The 15,115-nt window shown below is 36.7% G+C and overlaps 1 protein-coding gene across 7 annotated transcripts in view; it reads right to left on the bottom strand.

Annotated features, from left to right (window-relative positions):
* The window catches only part of EPHA6 (EPH receptor A6), a 504,987-nt gene that overhangs the window by 364,889 nt on the left and 124,983 nt on the right, over nucleotides 1-15,115 (bottom strand). The window lies entirely within an intron of this gene.

Below are 15,115 nucleotides of genomic sequence, written 5' to 3'. Positions count from 1 at the left end.
AGCAATGATTCAACAATTTTATTTTTTGGTTGAAGACTTTGATAGGGCATGAAACAAGGTAACTGCACAAAGACGGTAAAGATCAAAATAGTATCACTAACTTCCATTATGTTAAACATACTCAGTGAATTGCACATTGTATTGAATTATTGTTTAAGGCCCATCGAGTTCTCCATCCATGCATAAGAATAATACTTAAAGATTTTTCTTAAGTTATCCTTTTTTCAGGGTCCCTGCCACATCTAGTTGTTCATAGCAGAACTGAGGGCAGAGATTTCTCTGTTGCTAGCTGCTTTTGAGAAAGGGAGCTATTATTACTTTGATAGTTGTATCACAGAGTTTTCTCAGTAATTACAGCTACTGTAATCATTTATTTGTTCCTTAAGGCCAATCTTTTTCATCCCTGTTCCATTATTTTAAATTAAAAACATACGAAGCAAACAACAATCCATAAAGCATTCTTCAGAATGATAAAGCAGAATAATTGCAAGATCTTAGAGGATATATGAGGAAACGTAGAACTAGCATTCTCAAAGTTGAAGTCGAGAGCAAACACTACAGGAATATCTTCAATATTACTGCTACTCATTCCCAAAGTAAGGGAAGTTTCATCGCGCTCCTCTCCTTGAGCAAGCTAATTTTCAGGTTAAGCTGTTCTGCTGATGCTATTAACATTTAGGTAAAGACAACGTGGCCCAAACAAATAACAATTACCAACACTGCTTCTCTAACAAGTACACTGTGGTTTTTTTTGCATGCAGGCAACTGTAAGAATTACCACAGACAGTGATTTGGTCAAAAATCAATAGGTTGTTTTAGAGCTACTGCACCTTCATTTCTTTCAGGTTGACCTAATTTATTCCCAAGGATTAGGAAAGTCCATAAATCAGGAACATGGTTAATAACAGTTTCACAGGCTTCCCTTGAAAGACGACCCTTTTAGTTGTTATATGTAATTCCTTTTCTAACTGTAAATATCCAGTAGATTCTGTCATTGTTTGCTACACCTTAAAAATCATATTTTTAGTTCTGCAAGGTTGGGAGTTACTCAAGTAAAAACAAAAAAACCAAACCTTCAAACATTCTGAATTTCAGCTTTGACACTGATGATATAATATTTCTTTCTGACCAGGAAATGACTATTTTTGTGATATGTTTACAATACAGTTGTTTCTAGCTACAGTAAAATAACAGTACAAGTTGTACAAACTCAGCCACTGGGGAGCAGCCATGTTAACCAATGATGTCTACGACATCACTGTCACCAAGACATTTGCAGAACTAGCTTGAACACTGCAGCATCAATAAAGAAGCGATAGTAAAATGACTGGTAAATAAGTAACAGGTGTGTGGGCACTAAAACATCATCCCTACCTCCTTCTCACTTTCATGCCCTTGGCCATCCATTCTACCTGCTGATTCTCTCCAGATGTATCCTTTTTTTTCTGAGATGATGTCTGGGAGTGTCCTGCACGTTTGTTTCTTGTCAGAAATGGTGTAGTTCACTGTGGATTGTTACACTAGATAATATATTTTGTGAAGATATAACATTTTATTTAGAGACAGCTTGTAAGTAATATTCTACATTTACTAGAGAAAAATATACCTTTTTTTCCCTGTAGGCTATGGTGATTAACATGACCTATATTTCAAAGGCAACAAAATATGCTGACACAGAGCAATCCTACAATTATCTGCATCTTTTTTTGATTTATATTATGATTATTTGTTTCAGCTACCTGGAACATGAATGGATTGTTTTTAAATTCCTTCTCATTTACTGAGGTCACTTACGTCTTTTGCAGAAGAATTCTGCAAAGTTTCCCAGTACTTCATATTATGACTTTTGGAATTTTAACACGTTGCAGAGTGACGCCTAATTTAAAAACATCAAAGCCATGTATTTGTATATAAATATCAGCTCACTAGCATAAATGAGCTGTGCCAGAATACGTTTCCCACAGTTTTCCTTCCTATATTGCTCATTTAAAACACAAAAACCCACATCAACTGCATGAAGAACTGCTGTACAAATGTTAAATCACACTAACAGTGAAATATGAATGTGCCTGCTCATCCCTGTACACGCTGTCTGACCTCTAATCTGAACCTATATTTTAACATTGAAGTTGATGGCTAGATTTTTTTTTTCCCAATTGTTTCTGCACACCTGTATGAACAATTAGTTAACCACTGATGTCATTCTGATTTGTATTGACCTAATGAAAATTGTCCATTATTTTCCTTTGGAAACCACAAAACCAAAATTCCCTCACAATACTCCAATAGCACTCTGACCGCTCCCTGAATTCAACAACAAAAAGAAGCAAGCTAGCCTGAACAGCAGAAAGGATTCAGCCACACTACGCTCATTCTATGCAAACTAAATTCTAAAAAAAAGCCCAACAGGTTTATTAAAGATAGCATGCATGACACTATTCAGCTTCTTTCTTGAATATATGTGTATTGCTGTGTTCATGCTGCCATAGCAAACTAACCCTACAGCTTGATGGTATCTACTGCCTATTAATTTCAGCTTATGGAGTAACAACGGATTTTGCTACTTTCATCACCTAAAACACGTTCTTAATTTTGTCTCTCCCTTATAATGACTGCCCATTGTGTTTGCTCCAAAAACACTCTGGAAGATGGAACTGGCCTTGTTTTCAGTTTACTGTTGAATTTTATGAACAAACCCTAAAAATTCACAGAGCAGAATAGTAAGAATAAGCACATTAAAATAACCTATTTGCAAACTTAGGCCAAGTTTCATTTTAAAGAAACACACAGCTTGATCCTGCTATCAGATTAAAGTTGTTAACATATCAGTAAGTCCTTTTCACATTATAATTATGTACAGTACAACCTTTAAGGGTTCAGTGGTTGCCAGCAATCACCATGTAGACTAGGTAAGAGAGAAAACATTTTCATTATCCAAGATCACCTTTCAGAGTATTTCTTGAATCATCTTCAGTCACAATCAAATAATCTGACTTCCATCACATCCCATCATTCCATTCCACATTCACCACTATTATTTACCATATTCTGTAATACCACTATCTAGGATTTAAACAGCCTTCTTTTCCTCTCCTGTCCCTGCTTGTGTTTTTTCTGTTGTTTTATTTTTCTGTTTACTACATCACGATCACTTAACATTTTACACCATCATCATCAGTATAATTCATAATAATTAAGGAAGGCATTGCAAAATGAATAACACAAAGGAAAAAAGCCAAAATGCTTTGATCAATCCAAATTTCATCCCTAGAAAAGAATCCAGATTTATAGAGAACTGAAAAAGAAATGTTACAGATTCAGTCCTTCACAACACAGAATTTCTCTTACTACCGTGGTTTTTCATGACCTGTTAATTACAGCAATAATGCATATAATTGAAAGCAACTAAGATAAACTATGCACTGTAAATAGCCAAAATGAAGTACATGCAGATGTAATCAAATACATTATTAATTTACTGTAGAAGAATCCCTATTTTGATTTTGAAAGGAAGCAAATATTCTTCTACTTCTGGATTCCCATTAGAGGCATCCTAAACGTTAGTGGCCAAACACATCTCCACGCATTTCCCCAGGTCTCTCCTCCCTGTCTTCACTGCCTCCTGACACGGAGGAACTGTGCAATGTTTTCGTTTTCTTCTAAATGTGGTGGAATATCTATTTTGATTTAGAAAAAAATCAAAAAATACTTTGACAACGATTCAAGTCTGATATCCCATTGAGTCAACAGCAACATTTTTGCAATTAAAACCACATCTGAAAAGTGGCTTTTGTCTTTCCAGTTTCTTACATTAACTGCCAATACACTGCAGTTCAAAATACTGACCATAATATTCAAAAGATTTTAGAAAAATGACAAAAATCATTTCCAGTCCTGACGACTCAGTTCTTCTATGATGACCAGTTTATACTAAAATTGAAATCTATATTTTGACTCTGAAGAAAAGAAATATTGCTTAAATTTATTGTTCCACTGGGACTTTATTAAGGCTGCTATTGAACTGTGTATCATTTTAATTAGAATTAACACTTTCATCTTGTTTATGAATATATGTAAGATAAGCTTTGAAATATTTAACATCTGGGAATACAGTCAAGCTGTCACAGCAAAATTAAGACATTTCACATACATAACTATTATTATTATATAATAACCAGATACCAAATAACTGAACATTCATTGTTAGCATTTGGAGTATAATCTCTATGCATAGATTTCCATGTCCTTTGGGAATTTATTCATGCTTTGATCATTATCCCTTTGAAGCAATGCTTCTTTAAAGAGACACATTTCAAGTGCAGTCCTTGGCTCTGTTAGATGTTTCACTAGTAGGTACGAGACCTGCTTTACATAATTTATTCTACCTTTAGCAGACATATGCCTAAAAGAGCATTGCTGCATTAAGTCCGCTCTCCAGGACAACCTTCCTTTACTGAGATATTTACTTCACAGGCTAGAGTGACTATTCATAGGCATTAGTGCTTAAAGTCCACCATCAGCAGGTTGGCCACTTCTTGCCAGATTCTGCAGAATATTCTCCTGTGATATGATGGAACTGTTAAAAATAAAATTAAGAAAAAAGAGTCTTCATGAAAAGGACTTCCAGCATGCGAACTAAAACACTACTGGTCCTTGTTAGCGTTGAGATTCATCAGCAAGTAAATCTCTGTTAAATTTAACTCCTTAGATGCCCTTTAATCACACACACACAAAAACCCACTAATATATTGCCGCTTTTACTGTAAGAACTGAACTGCACCCGTGACAGCTGAATGTCAAGTAACAACCAGAACATCACAACTGAGGCCAACTCCCCAGGAGCTGCTGGAGAGGAAGCTCTGGAGTAGCAAACAGCAGCCAGTACCTGAAGTAAGGAGCTCTGGGAGATGAGATACCTAGGGGGCATCTCCACTCTAAGAGGGACTACAGGGGCTGTGGCAGCAGTAGGCTGGGCTGGCTCTGAAGGCAAAAGAGAGCTATCATTTGTCACAGCCACCAAAACAATGTCAAGGTATATTAATTCAAGTCATGGTTAAAAAAACTGATATGAGCTACCAGCTGTAACAGCACTAATTGCAATCCATATTATAACAGCTTCTAAACTTTGCATAAACCTTTGGGAAAAGGCAGTGTTTGGCAACCACTAAGAATAAGCTTCAGTCTCTGTAGACAATTTTTCCCAAATCCTTACTGCAAGCACTTGAAACACCAGAGCTCCTTTAAGGCTCTAAAGACCTCCTTCACAACTGGAATTCAATATCCAGCACATGAGCATACCAGCTGGATGTCAAATCCAAGTGGTATGAGAATTTATCATAGAATGGCCTGGGTTGAAAAGGACCACAATGATCACCTAGTTTCAACCCCCCTGCTGTGTGCAGGGTCGCCAACCAGCAGACCAGGCTGCCCAGAGCCACATCCAGCCTGGCCTTGAATGCCTCCAGGGATGGGGAATCCACAGCCTCCTTGGGCAACCTGTTCCAGTGTGTCACCACCCTCTGAGTGAAAAACAGTAAAATGGATCAATCTTATTTTTACAAGTCAATTTTAAAGACTAAAATCTTTTTTAGAAGTATGAACTTGCATGCTTCTCAAGCAACAAATAACTATTTCCCGTTCACAAATGGAAGTCCTTGGCACACTATTATCAATACAATTTTTTTTTTTTTAAATAAAAATAAGTGGAAAGTAAGGCATGACTAGTAGAAAGACTAACAAACGTAACAAAATCACAAATAGGAAAGCACAAATATAAGGGGGAAGACTGCACATGATGCATTCAATCAGATGCAATCTTTTTGCCTGAAAGCACCTTACACAACATGTAGACTATTTATTTTGCTTCATTTATCTTTGGAAGCCACTATTCTATAGAAAAACTTCAGAAAAAATTTTGCCAGTGACTTGCTTATAATGAGAAAGATCTTTAAGATATACACAAAGAAACTTGTTACCAGAATCTCCAAAGCATTTCCCAGCAAATCAACTCTTTAGATAGACAGCACTTTTTCTGTATCAAAATAAAAGTGCAAACAGTGAGCTTTTTCTGACTTGAAGTCAACCTCTACCCTGAGAAAAAGATGTATGATATTGCACAGGATTGTACAAAATGTCTTGCATGTGTCTTTTGAATACCTAAACAAGATTTGAATGCATCTGAATTACACAAGATGAGAGCTGGGATAAACATGAGGATTTGAGATACACATAAGCTTGAAAATATTTATATAAACACCAGCAAGATTGATGCTGGAAAGCTAAGACCAACAGTGCATATTAGAGATATTGGTAATAGCAGGATCTTACTTGTTCAGAGTATGCAGATATGGGATGCAGCACAGATCAGCAAGCAGAACATTCTATGAAGTAGATCAACGATAAAAATAATACTAACATATATTAAAAAAAAAAAAAATAAACCAGAGTTTTTGTTGTTGTTTTAGTTTTTATTTACTTCAACTTAATCTACCAAGAGCTCACATTTGTGAGTAGCCTCCTGATTGCTTTGGATCAAATGATGCCTCTAAATTTTGGGAGCTGTGATTTCTGAGAATCTTCTGAATACTAAATGCCTTTGAAAACTATATTAGTCTTTGACAGAATAAATTTCAAGTCTACATCAATAGTTCTGTATAAAATAAACACTTCTCATATTATTTTCAAACTTATATTTTGGAAAGAAATTAGTCAGCTAAAGCCAGGTTCATCTCACTTGTATGCCCGGAGTTCTAAAAAGCAAATACAGTTTGTATACATATAGAAGTGTATATATTTGTTTTTAATTTTGTGTGTGTGTGTGTGTTTGCATGTCCAAGGCCAACTTTCCATCAGAAATAATCATGTTCAATTATTTTACTCTCACTTGTGACTCCCCGGCTAAATCATGCAAGAGGAAACCTCTCATTGACTGCTTTTCAAGTTACATTTCTCAGTATAAATGCTTTAATAGAACTGAATAAATAAAATGATGGGTAACCTCAATGGTAACAGCTCCATTACAGAATGTATTTTATGGTTTATTTGTGAATATTTTACTCATTAATAAACCTGCTTCAAAGGAAATAAAGGTGATTATCTTCAGATTTCAGAGCTCAACTTCCTGAGTTCTCACAGGTACATGATCTACATAATAATAATAATACCAATAATACTCTAGAATGTTTTATTTAAGTAATTAAGTAATTAAGTAATTTATTTATTTCTTTTAAGTTTTCAGTAATTGTGCTCAGCAAAATTAGAAAACTGCTTATTCTAGAATTTAATTCAGTTTTATGAGAATTTGTGGCAAAATTCTCTCTACACATACTGTAAATCTTAAGTCTGTGTAGATTTAAGAGAAGATTGTTATGTTTAAAAAAAAAAAAAAATCCACAGCTTACTACAGAGTGAAAGCACTGATCTTTTGGTCTCTGGTTTTTTTTCTCAGAGTATCTTTATTTTAACGCCTCAGAGCACCACCACAAAAGGCAATGATGAATAAAAATTCTAGGAACATTATTTCCACAAAGACAAACAGACAAATACAACAAACCCTTATTATGCCATAACTGCTACCTCTCTTCAGTATATTCCTATGGAAATCAGGAAGAGTTATTACATTGCAGCACACAAAGTGTTCATTTTCCTGATTACAAATCACAGCCTCCTCAAAATGCATTTCTCTTCTGCAGTACTCATTGTGGATGCTCAAATTCAATGAATTACACAAGGCAACATCAGCAACTTTTTATTAAAGACATTTTTTAGTAACTAAATAATTGTATTTTATACTTTCTTCAATGTTCTTGTCAGAGAAGATCTGTTCAGAACTTATTGAGACGTAAATTTTTAATCAATTGAGAAAAGCTAAGTAATAGAGAACATTCTCAGCCATAAGACAACCCCCATCACACTTCCCTAGCTGGAGGAAAGTTTCCCACAGCTGTAACAGGACAGTAACCAACACTGACCATTCACAGACATTAAATACGGCAGGCTGTGGTTTCCATTCAAGCAAAACCCACCAACATTTAAAGTATTTGACTGTTGAAACAGTTGAAGTTGATCATGTGTAAAGTGCAATGAACATTTTCCAAGTCAAATTATCTTTAGATGGTTGAGCTCAAGCTTCAGCTAAGTGACTCCCAGGAGAAAGAAAATATGTGGCAAGTAAGAAGTTTCTATTACCCAACAACTAAGAGGTACTATTTTGGGTTTTTTTTCAGATTCAAGTAGGCAACATCCATCTCAAGGGGAAATCACAACACAATGAGAATAATCGGACAGAAATTCAGAGTTAGTGCCTACCTTCTTCATCTTCAGTGACACCACAGCCTCTAACCTCTCTGTCTTTCTGTTACTCCCATTTTACTTGCACACTGGCATGCCCATCTGTTGACTTCTGATGAGTAAACCTTTTGGAATTTCTTAATGCTAGATGTCATGAAATAACTATTTTAGCACAAGCAAGTCCACTATAAGGTTAGACTGATCATTCTACTGTGACTGGACAGTTATTGCTGGAAGACTTCCTTTTATATAGGGAACTTCATCTGCACACAGATGTAAAAAAAAAAATTGTGAATAACATACAAACCCTTCCTCGTTTCCTGCTCTGGCACCCTCACTGCTCACACTGCCCATTTGATCCTACAGAACAAGAGCCTGGGGCTTAAACTGAGATCTTCTCCTGTGCCACAATCCCAAGACACAGCCCTACATTCATCCTGCAGTGCAGTCAGGAGAGCTGCCACACAGGTTTGATGAAGAGGAGGGGAAAGAAAAAAAAAAAAAAAAAAAAAAACACATCAAAACCACTTCAGAAATCTTCACTTCAAATTAAAAAAAAAAAAAAAAAGTTAGGCAACAACTTTAAAACATTTGTTCTCACATAGTTGAATAAATATATGAACAGAATTGTATGCATTTATATGTATATTTTACAAAACTCAAGAAAAACTGATTGCTTCCAGGACTATCAGAGTTTTGCATACAATCATCACTACTCTACTACTTTCAACACAGCAAGAACAAGTAATCATAGTATACTACAGCACACTAACTATATATAGTATAAAGTGGACCACTGCTAAACGTCAAATCATGCATCGTAGAATCACAGAATGGCTTGGGTTGGAACGGACCTCAAGGATCATCTAGTTTCAACCCTGCTGCCCACAGCCAGCCACCAGGATCAGATTGCCCAGGAAACCATCAAGCCTGGCCTTGTACACTTCCAGGAATGAGGCATCAATACTTACTCTGGGCAACCTGTCTCAGTGTCTCTCCATCATCTGAATGAAGAATTTATTCCTAACACCTACCTTAAATCTCTCATTTTTATTTTAAATCCATTTTCCCTTGTCTCATCAGTATCTACCTGCATAAAAACTCAGTCCTCCTCCTGGCTACAAGCTCCTTTCAAGTACTGAAAGACTGCACTGAAGTCTCCAAGGAACCTTCTCTTCTCCAAGCTAAATAAACCCAACCCCATTAACCTTTCCCCATAGGAGAGGTTTTCCATAATCACCTCCATTTGATCATCAACACGGCCCTCCTTTGGAACTGCTCCAACTGCTCCACATCCTGTAAGCTTGGATGCAGTACTGCAGATGGGGCCCCGCAAGAGCTGAGTAGAGGGGGACTATCACCTCCCTCTTTCAGCTGGACACTCCTCTTCTGATGCAGCCCAGTATACAGTTTGCCTTCTGGGCTGCAAGAGCACACTGCTGGCTCACATTCAGCTTTTTGTCCATCAGGACCCGCAAGTCCTTCTCTACAGGGCTGCTCTCAAGGAGTTCATCTCCCAGTCTGTACTCACACCTGGGATTGCCCTGGCTGAAGCACGACACCTTACACTTGTGGCCTTGTTGAACCCTCATTAGCTTCTCATGGGTCCACTTTTTAAGCCTGTCCAGGTCCCTCTGAACAGCATTCCTTTCTCCTATTGCATTGACTGCACCACTCAAGTTACACTCAGCAAACTGAGGAACTACCATAAACACATGCCCCATTTCCTAAAGTACATGGCTGGAGTTTAGATCAGGTGCAATTTTTGGCAGTACATTAGCAGTCATTTTTGATTAAACATATACAGAAGCTCCGAACAAATCGTTATCAACTACTTTTCTGTACTACTGCCTACAGTGTTGCTATTATCCACAAGTAATATTTTTTTTTCCAAGCACGCTCTTGTATTATGTTAAAAAAACTCTTTATTTACTGATTCAGCCTAAAAACTGTATTGCTATTTGAAATTTAAAAGTGACATTTATCCACATTTAGAATTCAAGTTAAAATATATAGCTTAGGATAGGCAAGAGACCACATTTTTCAGTGGAAAACATATATCCCTAATAATCACTAAGGTTTAAAGTGATTTCACTAAAAACAGTGAAAGTAAGTCATTGAGACTCACATGTATTATGTAAAGTAACCCATTATTTCTTAAGAGTAATAAAAAAAAACAGAAGTATGACCTTCTTCCAGAGCACTTGCATATTCAGGAATTTGCTACAAATTCCAATAAACGTTTGCTTTAAAAAACAATCCAACTCCTTAGTATGTTCTGGAAATGCACAGTAAGTCACAAGTACTGTTAACAACAACATTTATATTAATGAGAAGACAAAAGTGTGGAAAAGACTGCGATATGAAACAGCCATCTTTGATACCAAGAATAGGGAAGAATTCCATGAATTTGGCAGTGCTCCCCCCCCATTCTCTGGGATGCCACTGGAGACATGTGCTAAACAAAACATGTTGTGTAATGAGTTGTGTAACACTGCAGAGGGGAAAAAAAAAGAAAAGGTAGTGAAGAATAACCATGGAGTTAGTGCTGGAGCGATCACCAAACCTCATCATTCATTCTAATATTTTTCATGTCACCTCTGCCATTACTTCTCCACATGCTCCCACCTACCTTCCCCCTCTTGCTCCTTCACAAATACCCACTGGCTTTCTGCACCTATTGCAGCATGTGCAGACTGCAACAAAAAGGAGGTTTCAAACAGAATTTATTTGTAGTCTCACATTATCAGTATCGCCTCTTGTCTATCTTCTATTTTAAAAGGAAAAAGGCACTTAATACTTGAAACAAATACATCCATGAGAAAAATCACCTTCTGGCAGTGTGACACATGCTGTATCACTCCACACAGCCACCCAGAGGCAGGCAATCCTTGGACATTCTGCAGCTGCCCCACTTCATGACAAGGCAGAACAGCCACAGCCCTCCACACGTTCAGCCTCCCTTGCAATCCCTGGCTAACAAAAACAGTAGCACCCCTTATTGTCAGGAATTTCTGGTGTGCTGCAGCAGATAGTATCCCACTTCTGCTGCAGAAAGAACTCCAACTACTACAGTTAAAGGGTTCTCTCTTGAAAAGATACTGTGAGCTCTTCTAATTTAAGGTTTAATCTTATTTTGTCCCTCTTTGCAGTCCAAGAGTTTGTTGTTCCTTCAGTTTCACTTTACTGCAGTGCTCAAGGGCTGGCAGAGAAACAAATCTCAAAAATAAATTAAAAAAAAATTAATTAGAAAAAAAAACACTGCATTGCCTCTATGTCATTACTGGTAAACCTGCCATTTCACTGCTATGTATTTTGCTTCTCACAGCATTAGACAAGTACATAAACCATGACTATATAGTGAACTCATGTGGTTTTAGTTACCAGATTTCCATACAGTAGCTCACTCGGGTTTAGAAAGCGACTTCCTGATTGATACAACACTCAACAGTAACAAAAACACGTCACAGATTCATGGAGGGTAGGCTGGTTCATACATTACAAAATGAAAGTACCTTCTAATCAAATCAGACTAGAAGAGTGAAGAAAGGCTGCCAATACAAAAACCCAAACACAGAAGCATTACCACAGTTTTGAGTAATGAATAAAAGGAGGAAGTATTTGTTCAATTCAATTTGTTCAATCAAAAGTTCCACGTTTTTGTGCACTAGTGTCCCTTGGAAGTGTTGGGGAGTGGGGGAGGAGGAACACATGACAAGAACAGCTCCTTAAAATACTCCTCAAGGAAAAAAAATCAACTTCCTGAAGTTAAAATACACTTCTGGATTGCATTTGATTGGCTGAGAGTCTAAAATGGATGTAATCATAATTAGTATTTGCTATTGATATTCTTGAATTTTTATGTGTAATTGCAAACCTCAATTAATGCAAATAATTTTTGGTAAATCACTAAAAAAAAATCAAACTTAACAGTCAACCAATTGTTACTATACTATGCCAAAGAGATCCAGTTTGGACAAGTTTGTACGTTGTAACTAATGTAAGCAGGACCTACATAAGCAGCAAATAACAGAACATACTTCACAGACACCAAAAATTTGTTTTGAGAATTGTTACTTAACCTGTTTCATTAGATCTGTTTTAAATGTAAGAATAACATGCTTGCTCTGTTGCCCAGGTCATCCAGTTATCTCTCTCGCACTGTAGCTTCCTGCCATGTTCACCCTTACTCCTTTATCAACAAAATCCAACATAATTTTGTTTCCCCTTAGCTCACAATCTAAAAGTAACCCTTTGTTCCTGGTCAGGATTTATTTCTTTTTTTTTAATGCATTTAAAGCCAAACAAAAATAACAGCAAAACCCAAACCACCACGCCTGATACTGCCTGTGCATGTTCTGCATTTGTTAAATTCAGGATGACCTTTGTCTGGAATTGAAATTCAGAGCAGATACCACATCACTACTTTTAATTATGTCTATGAGAAGCATCTCCTCCTTTAATGCAATGACCATCTCTCCACTTGCGAGCGAGGCTGGTATCAATGATTAGAAAAGCATATTGGAGCTGTTTGTGATTACTCTTGCCAAATTATTGGAGCCGACTCATTTATTAATGCTTAATGAAATACAAGAAAATGTTGCTGCTATTTCACTTACATGGTTTGGAGAAGAGAAATCTTGAAAGCAGATTCAGATCAAAGAGGAATAGCTTATTTACACAATTGGTTCAGAAAAGATTTGCTTTTTCCAGGTGATATCATTACAAAATGCACACAACCTGTGAATAACTGTAAGCCTATTGCAACCAATGGGATTTTTTTTCCCCCCCATCAACTTCAGCAAAGCAAGATAGTGCCTAAATCAACAAAACATTCTCTGTGGTCTCTGAATTCTCCAACTAGTCAGGTAGACATTTGGTAAATTTAGGTACTCTAATCAAATTATCGGTTCTTCCAAAGACGTTGTCACACTACAACAGTGCTTATGAAAGCAAACAAAGGATCAGGAGTAATGATAGCTTCATAGGCAAAGAGGAATGCATACAAAACCAAAACACATTGCAACAACTGAAGTTGTAACATCTTGTAGTAATTCCTGAATGCATAGTGTTTATCTCCACAAGTATCAAAGCAGATATGTATTTTAAATTCTGTGACTAATAAGCTGTACTTGCCATAAGTAACTTACTGTTCCTCACAGAACCTTTCACTAATAAGTAATTGAAAATTTGACTCAAATCAAAAATAGGAAAAATATTCAAATATGAATCTGTATACTGCCCACCATCCAATTACTTGCCAGAAGACATTTCAAAATACTTATTTTGCAAGTTAATGTAATGCAGAAGAATAACAGTGGCCATCAATTTAGATTAGTTCTGATCTGAATGCTGTAACTCTCTCTTTCATTTCCAATACATTCATTATTCTGTCAGCGCCTATGAGAAGCACTGACACAATGGCACTGAGAACTTCCAAGTCTCAGATTTGTAACTGCAGTGGGAGGGACAAAAGGGTTCAGGGAGACTTTGAGTATCTGATGATTGTGCAAATGCATTTTACAAATAGATGCAGCGATTGGGGTCTTGCCCCTTCTTTGTTTCCATGGAAACAAATGTAAAATTAACCCCCCTCCCTCAGAAAGTTAGTAATATCCAAGTGCTTTAAGTTGGGTCTTTAACTTGCAATTAGGAATTATTGGTTGGTGACGTATTTTTTGAACTCTAAGATCTGATTCTTGCCTCAGCCTAGAAGCAACAGTCTCAAAGCAGGCCATTAGAGCTGGATGGAAGACTGCTGTCAGCTTAGCTGGTGAACTCAGTTCACTTCATAGTACTCAAACGTTCTCATGGCTGAAAAACATTCCCAGCCACTCAAGCATACATCTCCACCATCAGCTTTGGCACAAAGGCAAACACAGGTCATCTTGACAGCAACCTTACTAAGATTTTGTTTGCATAATCGAACTACAGAGTGGGCGCTAATAAAATTAAATTGCTGCTCATTTTGAAAGTAGGGCTTGTCCTACCATTCTGCCTTTAGCATGACATTTATCAAGAGATAAGACAAACGTACTTCGAGAAGCTGTCAGGAAAAGTAGTACTAAAATTAAAATACTACGAAGATAACTGAGAGGAAAGCATCAGACAGCTGTGAAAATGATTTCAGAAGACATATGGAAGCTCTGTTAGATTATGATCTTCTAAAACATTCATCTATTGCTTTTGGGACAGAAAGCTAAGAATATACGAACACTCGAGGCTCCACACATTCCATTCAATTTAAAAGGTATCCATTCAGAATTAGACTGAGCTGTCAACTGAATAAATAATTTGAGTCAAGAATCATTTCCTAGCAGTTTGCGTGGGTTTTGGTTGCTGGTTTTATCGTTTCTGTAAAGTTTTAAAGCGATGATTGAGTACAAATGCATTAAAGAAAATCCTTCTCCCATTAAAAGGGAAACCTCTTGACCTTATGTAGAAAATTATGTTTGCTTCCAGTAATGGCAAAAGTATATCTTCACAATGAGTATATTTTGATAATTAATGTCAGCAGGATCAGACAACAAAAAGTAAACAGATCTCATTTTCTCATTCCAATGTATAATGTGATTTTAACACTCTTTATCACTCAAGGTTACTGCACAACTTGCCAAATACTAACATGAGTATCTCTTCATCAAAGTATTTGGACAACTGCAACCTCACCTGTGTAATTCATGGACATGGACCTTTTTTCCTCCATTTTGCTACAAAGCAAAATTGAACCAAAGCAGATGGCCACTGAGGTACTCTCTATAAGTCAGTACTAGACTTACTCCAAAGTCTATGTGAAACTTAGATATAGGTGAAAAAACCCAAGCAT

This window comes from Lagopus muta, chromosome 1 (assembly GCF_023343835.1).
Source record: "Lagopus muta isolate bLagMut1 chromosome 1, bLagMut1 primary, whole genome shotgun sequence".
NCBI classification, from domain to species: Eukaryota; Metazoa; Chordata; class Aves; order Galliformes; family Phasianidae; genus Lagopus; species Lagopus muta.
The sequence above is the reverse complement of the archived record's forward strand: the minus strand, read 5'-3'. Positions and strand labels throughout refer to the sequence as shown.